Genomic DNA, 13,727 nt, shown 5'->3' with positions numbered 1-13,727 from the left:
CAAATGTTCTGCTGAAACAACGTGGCCTGTTGTTTTTATGAATAACTAATGGCTTTAGTTTCCCAGTTCCTGTCGCATTGCATGCCAACATAACTGTCAAGCGATCTTTGGCCTGTCTTTGGCCTGTCTCTTAATTCCATGTCTCAGCTTGAAGCGATGGAGCCAACCAGTGCTGTATGAAAAATCTTCAACGCCTAATTTGTCACCTAACACCTTCACTTGAGTTTTAAGAAGTTCGTCATTTAACATGATGTTTCTCTTTCTCACGTTTGAAAACCACAAGAACACTGCATTTTCTAATTCTTCTTGGTGTGGCTTTCGACTTCGGGATGTGCTGGTGTCCGATGAAGAAACTGCTGTCAATTTCGATGATTCCTTCAAAATGGCGGAAATTGTTGATCTGCCGATCTTCACGCAGAAATTTTCAAGTACAAATGTGATGATTTCATTCTGAGTGATGTTTGGTTTACTCTGCTTAAACTGACAGATCTCCTTCTTGATTTGGGGGGTGATTTCTACTCGTGCACGCTTTCTCGGAGGTGTACTGCAGACAGACATTTTGTCGAATGTTACAAGGTGAGTCGACCATGTTTTATATACCTTTTCGTATTTTAAACTGGCTTCATGCACATTTATCTGGCTTCAATTTGTAAACTACATTTGTATAGCTTTGTACATACAGGTTTGAATAGCTTTTCCTGTTAATTGTTGAGATAATCCCTGCAGCCAGTGCGTGTCAAAACACGGGGTTGTGTACTCGCGGGCAGATGACCACGGAGTACGCTGACCACTGTGTCGGATTAACGAGACTGATTAATGAGTGATTTCGGTAATTCGTTGCAAATTAGGTCTGTCGGAGTTGGAATGCGAGAATGTCGGATTAACGGGACTAAATTCACTGAATCAATCGGTTCCCATCATTTGTGTCGGATAAAGCTGAGTGTCGGATTAACGAGTGTCGGATTAACGAGACTTGACTGTACATTACTTCCACATGTTGGACTTAATCAAGGAAACTTCTTGACATCCAGAAATGAGCACTACTCTCAGTGTCAGTATAAGTCCAACTTGTTGTCACTAAAACATAAACAAGAGTCATCAGAAGATAACTAATCCCTCCGGCCCCCACAAATTCGAAAGAACAAATCATTTGACAGTTACTTGAAGTCCAATTTGATAAGAGAAATTCTAACTAATCTGTCTGTCTGGGAGAAAACATGAATTCTAAACACCCCTAAGTAGCCAAAGGTAGCATTTGACAACCTGGTCTGTGTGTGTGCCAAATGTCAAGAAAGTACACCTATTAGTTTTAGAGATATGGTCTGGACAAACACACCACTATGAAAGAGTCAAAGTCAAACTTGTTGCCATTGAAAGAGGAAAAAAATATGTTTTATGTCGTGCTCTTGAAACGACACCTCTCTCTCTCTCGGACACGTTTGTTGTAGTGTGACATCATGTTTTCCATTGAGATAGTAAGACTCTGGTAAGTGACCATCATTAAAAAATATCTGGCAATACCTAGCTGTACTAAAACGCTACCCTTATGGTTGATAGTGTTCTAATTATATAACATGATATTGAAATACATCGTTCCTGCCAAAAAACTTAAAATATCAGAATATATTCTCTATTTAAATCCTGCATATTGTTTCTTTCAGGTTGACAGTATCCATGGGATGGAAAGAAGACTTCAGAAGTATTCTTGATATAAATAAACTTGCTGGACAAAGAGTACCCTATGATTGCTCACTGGAGTTACCTCAGATGCCCCTGTGTGATCACTGAGTTTCTTGAACTCACCTGAAGTATCAGTGGGGAGGAAAAGCAACAGTCCAAGGGTAGGTACTTAGAAATGCAGGGGTCCGGAAAATTTAAAATCCCAATCAGACATTTGCATTTAGGCCACGCCCCCTTCAAAAAGCGTATTTTCGTACGACTTTTCACACACATTACAAGTTGTTATGTACAGTGTTCCCTCGCTATTGAGCGCTTCGGTTATATTGCGCGGTAAAGCATGGCTCCCAAAATTTACTAACATTTATAGTTAACTCAAGTTTTCAAATGACACAATGTTTTCCCCCATCTCAGAAAACATTATCAGCTGATCACCGCGATCAAGTAACACCGGAAACACAAGTCAACAAATCCGAACTGAAGAACACAATTTAATCCTATCATTATAATATCTGGTCATAAAAAAAATCTGGACTAGAGTTTGCAATATATTTAATTAATATTATTCTATATTTCATTCAATATTTACAATAATGTTTACAATAATTTCGGCGAAATCGTATGCGAAGTGATCGGTAGATCGCACAACTCACCGTTATTTACAGCAACCACGGTTAGATTACCGCTATTGACGCCTTGAAACGAACTTTAGTTGCAAGAGAATGGATACACATATCATAAATGCAGTACCATGACTCGCTAAAAGTCATATTTGAGGCAGTTTGACTATTAAATGTCAACATAACGTTTTCGAAATCGAAATACATGTAGAGCGAGAAGTCCCTACGGTGGCTGGTCAACATCGTTCCATATGTCAAAAACTATCCTGCATACCATCTGTACCAAAGTGCTACGCTTATGGTTCTTATAATTTTAAGTATATATTGTGGAAGCTGCAACTAAAATAACACGATATTGGAATATATTATTCCTGATAAAATAATAATTTCAGATACAATTTCTTCCCACCATTGCATCAAAATTCGTACAAACCTGTAGAGGTTATGGATTCTCTGATGAAATCCTCCTTGGGGCACTTATTGCATTTTCCTTGCTCAAGAATATCTACATGACATAGTTGTAACCATTTTCCTTAATAAAAAATGTTACCACACAAAAAACAGTGTTTTTGTATGATATATGACCACCCCAACGAGGCCTCACCCTCTACAGGCGACACACGCCAAGGGGAGCGACTCTCACCCAAATCACTTTTCCAATGTCTCATAGCAGACGGAATGTGGGGAGGCGGGCGGCCGTGCCCCAAGGAGGATTTCATCAGAGAATCCATAACCTCAACATGTTTGTACGATTCTCTTTCAGATTAAATCCTCCTTGGGGCACTTATTGCATCAAGATAGACTCCTAAAGATAATAAAGGAAGTGGCATTTGTGAGCAACAAGCGTAAATAAACACATCGTTTTACAAGACTATAGAGAATTAAAAAAATGGAACCCACCTTATCGTGAGGCACCACCGTCGAGAGGCGGGGGCTTGAGACAGGGCGTGGTCTGACCAAACGCTATGAAAAAAGCCGCAGTAGTGGGCTTCATCATAAAACGAGTGAAAACTCAAGAACACCCCCCCCCACACACACTTTTGTACAAGTATTACAGGGGACAATAATCGCTAGGGACAATACGCCTGGTAGCTATGCAGGCTGTAGGGTCCCGTTGGATGGAGCGAGTGCCGTGTGCAAAATGAGTCTATTATCGATTAGTAATGACTACCGAAGAATCGTCATTCCCGGAGAGAAGAGAGGAGACGGAGCATAACAAAGTCAAGAAAACCCGAGAACATTCTAAAACCTCGAAGACTCAATCGGCTAGAGATGTAGAACTCTGCCCAGTGCGGAGAACTGACTGACCGAACCAACCACGCTCCCTGGAGTGTTTATCGATTTGGTAGTGTTTGATGAACGTACTCGGCCGGCTCCAAATAGCCGCGGAGCAGATCTCCTAAATGGGCAGAGCTGCGGCATACGCTTTTGACGTAGCCACTGCCCTAACCGAATGAGCCTTTAGCCCCTCAGGGGGGTCCCTCCCTTTGTTCGTATACGCCGAACAGATAGCAGAGACAATCCACCGTGAAATAAATTGTTTGCTCACAGGGGAGCCAGCCTTCCTACCGCCGTAACAGCAGAATAATTGGTTATCTTTACGGATATCCTTAGTCTTGCTGATATAGACCTTGAGAATCTTGCGGACATCCAAGACATGAGCATGTCTTGCAGAGGTCCCCGACGAGGAAGGCTGTGAAAAAGCAGGTAGCTCCATAGGTGCCGTCACGTGGAAAATGTGTGCGACCTTAGGACGGTAAGAGTCCGGTAGGCAAATACTGACTGTCCCAGTGGAAGACTGTCAGCTCGGGATCGGCGGACATTGCCTGAATGTCGCCTACCCGTCTACCTGACATCACCGCCACAAGGAAAGCCGCCTTCCAGCTCAACAGCTGAAGAGAGAGAGACGACAGATCCCGAAAGGAAGGACCGGACAGACAATCAAGAACGGGGGACTGATCCGCCGGACAGGCAGTCGGATCCTGTCCACTCCTGTTAAAAATCGCTGCACTAAAGGGTGCGCACACAGAAGTTGCCCGTTGATAGGGATGTGAAAGGCCGCAATGGCTGTCGAGTACCCCCTGACTGTCGATGCGACCAGGCCGGCATCAAGTCGTGGTTGGAAGAACTCTAACACCGCGACTAGAATCTGCATGCCTTCTATCGACAGACCAGCGCACATAGCAGGCCCATCTATCCTCATACTGAACGTTTGTCAATCCCTCCACGAAGCCAGTATTGTGTCTGTCGTGCAGGAATACCGCTCTCCTGGAGGCGATTCCTGACAGTGGCCAAGCCACCAACTGAATCCTGGGATTCGGGTGGAGTGCCCCGTTCTTGGATAGGAGGTCTGGTAGTAAAGATAATAGAACAGGAGGCTGAGCCAGAAACCTGAGTATTACGGGAAACTAACTCTGCGCTGACCAAAGAGGTGCCAGGAGCACAAGAAGCCACACAGGCTGAGTGGCTAGCTGAGAAAGGACCCTGGGAATCAGAGGAACTGGTGGGAAGGCCCACAGAAGTCTGTCCAATCTAGTTGGATGGTGTCCGGTGCCGCCGACCTCGGGTTGGGGACTTGGGAGCAGAACGTTGGTGTCTGGTGATTCACCCCAGACGCAAACAGATCCACCTGGAACGACCCGTATAATCGGGAGATAATCCGGAATATCCCCGGGTCGAGCCTCCACTCGTGAGGAGCGAGGATCCGGCAAGACAGAGCGTCCGCACGGACGTTGTCCACCCCTGGGAGATAAACAGGTATCACCCTAAAAGCGTGAAGGTCGCACCATAGGAGGAACTGCCACATCTCTTGGAGAAGCGATGGAGACACCATTCACCGCCGTCTGGTTGTCCATTTCTAGACGAACCACCTGGCCACGAAGCAGATCCAGGAAGCGTTGGAATACCAACCTGACCGCTCTCAGTTCCAGCACATTGATGTGCAGCTCGATCTCCTGCTGGGACCACAGTCCCGAGGCAGTGTGATCGTTCAGAAGGCCTCCCTAGCCGGAGAGTGACGAGTCGGAGAATGACGAAACGGGAGTGTTGAGGGGGAGCCCCCGGGACAGATTCCCGTCCTTGGTCCACCACTGAAGGTGTGGGATGAGCCACTCAGGGGTCTGAGAACATTCTCGAGATCCTCCGAGTTCGCCCACAACCGACGCAATGTCTGCTGAATGGGTCTCATTCGCAAACGTGCTCGCCAAACCACATCCACTGTTGCGACCATATTGCCCAGTAACTGCAGCCAAGTGCACGCAGTATGTCTCTTGGAAAGAAGGAACAGTGCAGTTACACTCCTGACCTTGACAATGCGGTCTTGTGAGAGGGAGACAAGCCCGCTCTCTGTGTTGAAATTCGCGACTAAGAAGACCAGAGACTGAGTAGGGTTCAGATCTGACTTCGTTAGGTTGACTATCTACCCAAGAGATACCAGAATGTCTAACACCGCTTGTGTAGCAATCTGACACATATGATGAGATAGCGTTCTTAGCAGCCAGTCATCGAGGTACGGATGACAGAACCGACCTTGCGACCTGGCCACTTGGGCAGGAATCAACATCAGCTTGGTGAACACCCTCGGAGCCGTGGAGATCCCGAAGGGTAGAACCCGGAACTGATAACACCTCCCCTCGAAAGAAAACCTCAGGTATTTCTTGAACTCGGGGTGTATAGGTAGCAGCTTTGTCTAGCAGTGCTACGATCTCGGGACGAAGTATGTCCGCCTTCTCTCGGGTAGCGGACACCGGAGTGCGCCTTATCCCGGAGAAGGGAGGCGGAAGAAGTTTCCACTGAGGTAAGTGGCCTTCCCTGAATGTGGACATGACCCAGGGATTGGAGGACACCTTTTCCCATTCCGTCAGGAAGAGAAAGAGTCGGCCGCCCACGGGAACTTCCGGCAACAGGCAATGAACCCCAACAGTCGGCAGCCCTAGGACTGTCAACTGTGGGACCACCTGGGGCTGGGCAGGAGCTATTGGGAACCCATCGGTTCCCAGCCCCGCGAAAAAACTGATGGCCCTGGCCAGCTGCCTTGTCCCGGCCCTTGCCCTTCTTGCCCTTGCCTGAAGGAAGTGGCTGCTTCCAGGCAGGCTTGGACTTCCGATCCGGCGTATCAGCACAGGAGGAGGCAAAGGGGAAGGCCCGCTTGTGCAGCTTGGTGCTAGGCACCTCCAACAAGGCGTTAGAGGGTAGAACCCAACTTAAACGGGAGCGCAAGTAGTTCTTGGCGTGTGGATGCCGAGTACTTAAACATGGACATCCACAGCCGGCGCATGCCCATGACTGCGCTAATCATCTGGGAGGCGCAGCTACGGATAGCATCCCTCACCAGATGACTGTGGACCTCGGTGAGTTGGCCAGCCAACTCCAAAGAGTCGGACTGCCCCTCCCCCACCAGCTCCCGCTGCACAGCAGACAAGTAAGCCGAGTGGACGGCGATACAGAGCTGTTGGCAAGCATTACAGTATTGCTCCTCAAAGCAAACGTAAGCCGCCTTCATCTCCACCCCGCACATAGGGAAGGGTGGCAAACGCCGGCCCTGCTTAGCCTTGGCTAAGTTGGGGGTTGAAGACCCCCTCAGGGTCACCGAAGTCCAGACGCACTCATCCATGACCGGCACCTCGAAGTCACGGTCCTCCGCCAACGGGTACCGCCTAGTAAGTTCGGGAAGATCGAACCTTTTACGGGCCCCCGATAGCAGAGGATCGATGACCTCGTGTACCAGCGAGGTCAGAATGCGGAGCCGCACCTGGGGCGCTTTGCATGGAACAAAAGCATCCCCCAGAAGGCGGAACTCAGACGGATCTGAGACGGGCATAGGGGCAGCCACCTGAGGCAGTACTTGGACAATTTTATCCCTGACATGCCTCAGCGAGGATGCGAAGGAAAAACTCACCGGAGCCTCCGAGTTATCCCCTCCCTCCTCCATCCACTCCGCATCCCTCGACTCTGAGCCTAAGATAGCCTCCGACTCCTCGGCGAGAGAGGAAGTAGATTAAACAGGAAGGGGGCGCCCGAAGGCCCCGGTCCCGAGGTGCTGGGGGTTCAAGAGAACCCACCTGGCTCACGGGCACGGGTCCACTGGACTAAGCCTCAGGCTCGATAAAAGCCTCCGGCTCCGCCAAGGAAACCAAAGCCGAGGAAGTGGACGAGCCGTTGCCTGCCACCCCTCCGCCGGGGAGCGACCGCGAACCAGAGCCGAAGCCCGGACGCGAGTCTTCCCGAGGCCAAGTGGCCTGCCACGGCCGACGCCAGGCATTCCACGAGGCCCCGCAGCCGCATCCGCATCCTTCGGAGCTGAGACTTGACATCCCAAACATCGACGCCACCTGCGACCGCAGAAGCGCCGAAACATCAGCAAGGTTAATAGGTGCAGGGGAGGGGGGGAACCTCGGGGACCCGAGAGCCCTCACCCCCGGACTGTGATACAGGCGCAGAGGAGGTGGAAGGGACCGGGGCGGAAGACTTTGTCTTCTTGCCCTTAACCTTTGACAGGGGGGTCAGATTTTGCCGAACGTATGTCTGCCCCCGCCTCCAATAATCCCGTAAAATGTATTACGTCAGTGTGCCTACGCTTTCTGGCCTTGGGAGTGAAGTCGCCACATATGGCACACGACTGGTCATCGTAGCCCTCCTCCGCCAAGCAGCAAATGCACTTAAGGTGGGAGTCCTGCAGTGGTATCGACGCGTCGCACCCCAAACAACCTTTGAAAGTCTGCAACAGACCGATAATACTAAACGGATAGGGAACGGGTTGTGTGTATCACTGCGAATTGCGAAAATTGCAGAAAGATACATGCATAATTACAACACAACATATGCAAAGGCGTAACGAAAATGCGACACACGATATCGATAGCCAAGGCCGTGTATACATTTGTAACATATAAAGGGAGCGTAGTAAACCTCCCCCCCCCCCGAGTAGAAAAAAACACACAGTAACTTGCGCCCGCAGGGCAATTTATTAAAGTTACAGCCGGGTTGAAAAGGAAACAATGTAGTGAAATAATGTTAAGATAAAAAAAGCCACGTCGGTTGTACACGAACATGGAATTTTACCAAAACAGAATAAGCTACATGGCGGCCGCCAGTACGTGAAACAAACTTGGCACGCGCACGTGGCGGCCGAGGTACAACATATAAAAAAACATAAAATGCGAGGAATTATGCCTTTGCAAGAAAGAAAGGGAAAAACTAGAAAGTGTTTTTACTCGTAAAAACATATGTCTCCCCCAACTCACCTAACCCCCATTCATTCGTTTACTTCACGTTAAACCCCATCTCTTCATTCCCACCCTCCATTACTAAATAACAGAGACAAAAATAGAACTCCTAGAAATTTCAAACAACTAATGGGCACCACTTCAGTGCTGGGTTAATGTGTATACAGAGTTTCGCGAAAAAATATTAAACGGTTTCTGAGTTATGGTCAGGAAACAAAGCTTACCCCCATTCAGAGCCTATGTTCAACTTATCTCCATGGAAACGAGAAAAAATAAAAATGTCAAAAATCTCTAAATAGCAAAAGGCACCACTTCAGTGCTGGGTTAATGTGTTTACAAAGTTTCGCGAAAAAATATTAAACGGTTTCTGAGTTATGGTCCGGAATCCAAGCTTACCCCAATTCAGAGTCTATGTTCAACTTATCTCCATGGAAACGAGAAAAAATAAAAATGTCAAAAATCTCTAAATAGCAAAAGGCACCACTTCAGTGCTGGGTTAATGTGTATACAAAGTTTCGCTAAAAAATATTAAACGGTTTCTGAGTTATGGTCAGGAAACAAAGCTTACCCCCATTCAGAGCCTATGTTCAACTTATCTCCATGGAAACGAGAAAAAATAAAAAAGTCAAAAATCTCTAAATAGCAAAAGGCACCACTTCAGTGCTGGGTTAATGTGTATACAAAGTTTCGCGAAAAAATATTAAACGGTTTCTGAGTTATGGTCCGGAAACCAAGCTTACCCCAATTCAGAGTCTATGTTCAAGTTATCTCCATGGAAATGAGAAAAAATAAAAATGTCAAAAATCTCTAAATAGCAAAAGGCACCACTTCAGTGCTGGGTTAATGTGTATACAAAGTTTCGCGAAAAAATATTAAACGGTTTCTTAGTTATGGTCAGGAAACAAAGCTTACCCCCATTCAGAGCCTATGTTCAACTTATCTCCATGGAAACGAGAAAAAATAAAAATGTCAAAAATCTCTAAATAGCAAAAGACACCACTTCAGTGCTGGGTTAATGTGTATACAAAGTTTCGCAAAAAAATATTAAACGGTTTCTGAGTTATGGTCCGGAAACCAAGCTTACCCCAATTCAGTCTATGTTCAACTTATCTCCATGGAAACGAGAAAAAATAAAAATGTCAAAAATCTCTAAATAGCAAAAGGCACCACTTCAGTGCTGGGTTAATGTGTATACAAAGTTTCGCGAAAAAATATTAAACGGTTTTCTGAGTTATGGTCAGGAAACAAAGCTTACCCCCATTCAGAGCCTATGTTCAAGTTATCTCCATGGAAACGAGAAAAAATAAAAATGTCAAAAATCTCTAAATAGCAAAAGGCACCACTTCAGTGCTTGGTTAATGTGTATACAAAGTTTCGCGAAAAAATATTAAACGGTTTCTGAGTTATGGTCCGGAAACGGTGGGGACGCCGACGCCGACGGGAACCGTGCCAAAAACAATATGTCTCCCTCCATTCTGGGGGAGACATAATACCACACATACAGTTTGAGCCATGTCTTCCATATTCCACGATAATTAGGACGAAATTAAATTCTCAGCAGTCTTACAAGTACGTCTGTACAGTCTGATGACATAAGGAAAAGTGATTTGGGTGAGAGTCGCTCCCCTTGGCGTGTGTCGCCCGTAGAGGGTGAGGCCCCGTTGGGGTGGTCATATATCAAACAAAAACGCTGTTTTTTGTGTGGTAACATTTTTTATTAAGGAAAATGGTAACACCTATGTCATGTAGATTTTCTTGGGCAAGGAAAATGCAATAAGTGCCCCAAGGAGGATTTAATCTGAAAGAGAATAAGTGGTATCACTGGGTACGTTTTAACTGAATCACCAGTAGATTGGGAGGAAACGTGTGCACAGCTAATTGCTATTTCCGGCTTAGTTTACGAGAAAATACACACGGTAATCTTAATCTCTGCATATAAAAAAAACAATGCCTTTGAGAGCAGGAAATACATTTTAAATGGTAAAATCATCATGTCTAGTGATGTTTTATATCAAATTTCATACTTTTATTGACCAAGTTTGTTATGCCTGTTTATTCACCTGAAGTCGTTGAAGGGATACAATAACGCTCATCAATTATTTGGACCCCGAAGGTAGCGTTGTTTGTTTTTTAAAATGTCCGGACAGAAAAATTTAAATGTCCGGAAAGCAATATTTTAAATCAGACATTTGAGATTCCCAATAGGACATGTCCGGCGCATATGACCGTTTCCCGACCCCTGTAGAAATGTAATGAAGTAATTATTCTGATTTTATTCTAGCCTGCAATGCATTATGCATAAGCCTTTATCTGACGGAAGGTGGTTGTGCATACCTTCAGGAAAAGCTAAGAACACAAAAAAAGGAGAACAGGCGGCATGTTGTGCGACCATCAACAGTCAAAAACTGAGTATGCCGTTCACATTCTCTACCAAGATGTTGTGAAAGACGGTGTTTGATTACCAGAAGCAATCCTGAACAGAGTAGTTACCATGTTATTTCGAGGTGGATGCAAGTGTCCTGATCTCATTAGGAGAATAAGCCCTAGGATGATCGAGTCCCACATTGTTACATGTTGGTAGGACAGTAAAAGTACTATTTCCCCATCTAGAGGCCAACGCTGCTATGTAGCCCCTGTCAGGTTGGCCTGGTTGTTGATTCTTAGCCATAAAGTCGCAACATAAGCCAAGATGTATGGAACCCTGTCCACAGGGGGACAGATGAGACCTTTGTGGTACGTAGGGTAAACAGGAAGTCCACCATGAATTGAGGAGAGATTCGGCTGTAGCCCGAATGTCTTCCCACTTGTCGTCTTAGAGGTCCCTGGTGGTAGGCTGGTAGGCTGGTAGGCTGGTAGGCTCGGGAGACAGCTTTTTGTTGATAATGCCCTCTGCTGATGCTCCACGTGTGGGTTAGAATGAGTTCTGACTGCTGCTCATTGCCGATCCAGCCCATTTGGCAGTGAAGCTGATCGTTCATCAGGCAGTCATTGATGTAAATGGCAAACCCCTTGGTATGTAGATAGCTGATGATTGGCTTGGTAATGCGTGTGAATAACCATGGGGCTGTGGAAATTCCAAACGGCAGCACCATCCACTGGTGGGCGACCGTTGAAGATGAAGTGCAGAGCTGTTTAGGCGTAAGGTGAGTCTCGAGTGAATGAAGTTGGTTCACCTGCAGAGTAATCATGGACTGTAACTGCGACAAATGGTATTCCCTGACTGAGAAGAGGCAATAGCAGAGATGTGTGCAAAAGCTCTCCAAACTTTCGCATGTATGAATGATAGCTGGGCACCAGTGACCCGTACCAGAGACGACTTCCACCATCAAATCAGGTTGCGTGCCGTCTGTATGAAGGATAGGGTTTTCATCCTCACCGTCATAGACAGATGTAGGCAAATTGTCTATCTGATGTCGATCTGTATAGTCGGGTTGTCTAGGTGACAGATGATCATGTCGCATTGGACGATTGTATCACTGTGTACCATGATGGCGTGGCGTGGCATTCGATGATCAGATAGAGTAGTCTGTGTGTGTATGTCCTGTGGTAGTCGTACAATTATACAATGACGGGATCATCTGATGATGATCTGGGCCCCGTTCCACAAAGCGATCGTAGCGCTAAGATGATCGTAACTCCCATACTTTAACATAGACTTACGACAGACTTAGCACTAAGATCGCTTTGTGGAACAGGGCCCAGGTGTTGTAGTCTGCTGATGACATGACAATGTCGTGCTCAGATGACTCGCTGGTTTTGTACACTGGAACGAACTGTCGACATCCATCCCATAGCCTAGGCTAAAAACTGATGACGTCTATGGAGGTAGAGAGTCTAGGCAATGGTTGCTCATGATGAGTCTGGCGATCGTAACGTGCTGCCTGGTGTGATGGACAACCATGTGTCATACAATGCCTAACTGGAGAAGAAATTCCTACCCCTGGGTGCTGTCATCTGCAGATCCTGTTATGAAGTTGTACTCGTTGGCGTAGGATGCTCTGTCGTTGAACATCAAGGTGAAGGTGATAGACTATATCAAGATGAATGTCTGGAAGAACGGTTCCTCAACAGATCCCGAAACCTAGGCCTAAGCATGGAGGATGTCGAATGGTCGGCTGAATTGACACTCGACGAAGGAGAGGCGAAGGTGTCAAGGTGAGCAGAGATCGTCGACCCATGTTGAGCGAGAGCTAGAGCACAAGCCGGTGGTCAGGCACGGTTGGAGATGTGATAGCCATTGATGAGGGAGGACAAGGAGTGTCGACATCTAGAGTTACATCTGGGAGAGGTGTTGGCACCAAGGGAAGGGTTGGATGACATTGACTGGCATCTAAGTTGTGAAAAACTTGTGCCCAATCTGATTCCTTATGAATAAAATATAAATAAAAAATCTGTTGTTCAGAGTTTGGGGGCATCATTCAGAGTTGGTAGCTTTAGCTCAACATTCGACCGAAGAAACAACATGCATAATGCAAGTAAAAATAAAAAAGTTTCAGATACAATTAATTTTGATCACTGGATCAAATTATTGGGATATTTAAGGGAACCACCAGTAGATTGAGAGAAAATGTGTGTACAGCTGATTCCTATTTAATTGGACAAATACACATGGTAAACTAAATCTCTGCATATAAAACAATGTCTAGCATAACAGGAAACACAACTGAAATAGTAAATCATCATGTCTGGTGAGGTATTATCTGTAATTTTGTTATCACCTGTTTGTTCACAGGTAGTTTTTCTACTGCAAGCAAAGATCACTTACATTTTTCGCATTAATTTCACTCTCACATTAATTACAGGATCTACAATATACTAAGTTCAATGTGAGCTAAAGAAGAAAGCCCCCCAAAACTTCAACTTTATTTACAATCTGAGGCCCATTACAGTGCTACATATCCTACTGAAGTTACAGGCTTATCTCTTCAGCTGTACTGGACAAGAAGTGGAAAGTTAACAGATGATGGAAGGGCCGCAAGTGCCCTTTGACCTTCAGTGACAATGAGTTAGAAGCTGAACCACATTGTTTACAGGTAAATATTCCTAATATCTGACAGCTCAGCCTCTGGTTCCTTTGTATGGGATCGTTGCCAATTTTGTCCATCAATACCTAGTCTCAACTTCATCAAAGTAGTGTGCGCCAATCAGAAGGTTCGAAGCAAACTTGAAGTAATGTATGGTAACAGCTATCTACTGCAAAATACCT

The 13,727-nt window shown here is 46.0% G+C and overlaps 1 protein-coding gene across 1 annotated transcript in view; it reads right to left on the bottom strand.

The window, feature by feature from the left end:
* The window catches only part of LOC124151449 (intraflagellar transport protein 80 homolog), a 132,805-nt gene that overhangs the window by 54,220 nt on the left and 64,858 nt on the right, over window positions 1–13,727 (bottom strand). The window lies entirely within an intron of this gene.

This window comes from Haliotis rufescens, unplaced genomic scaffold (genome assembly GCF_023055435.1).
Source record: "Haliotis rufescens isolate VD_foot unplaced genomic scaffold, xgHalRufe1.0.p SCAF_9, whole genome shotgun sequence".
In the NCBI taxonomy this organism is placed as follows: domain Eukaryota; kingdom Metazoa; phylum Mollusca; class Gastropoda; order Lepetellida; family Haliotidae; genus Haliotis; species Haliotis rufescens.
This window is presented reverse-complemented; position numbering and strand designations above follow the sequence as displayed.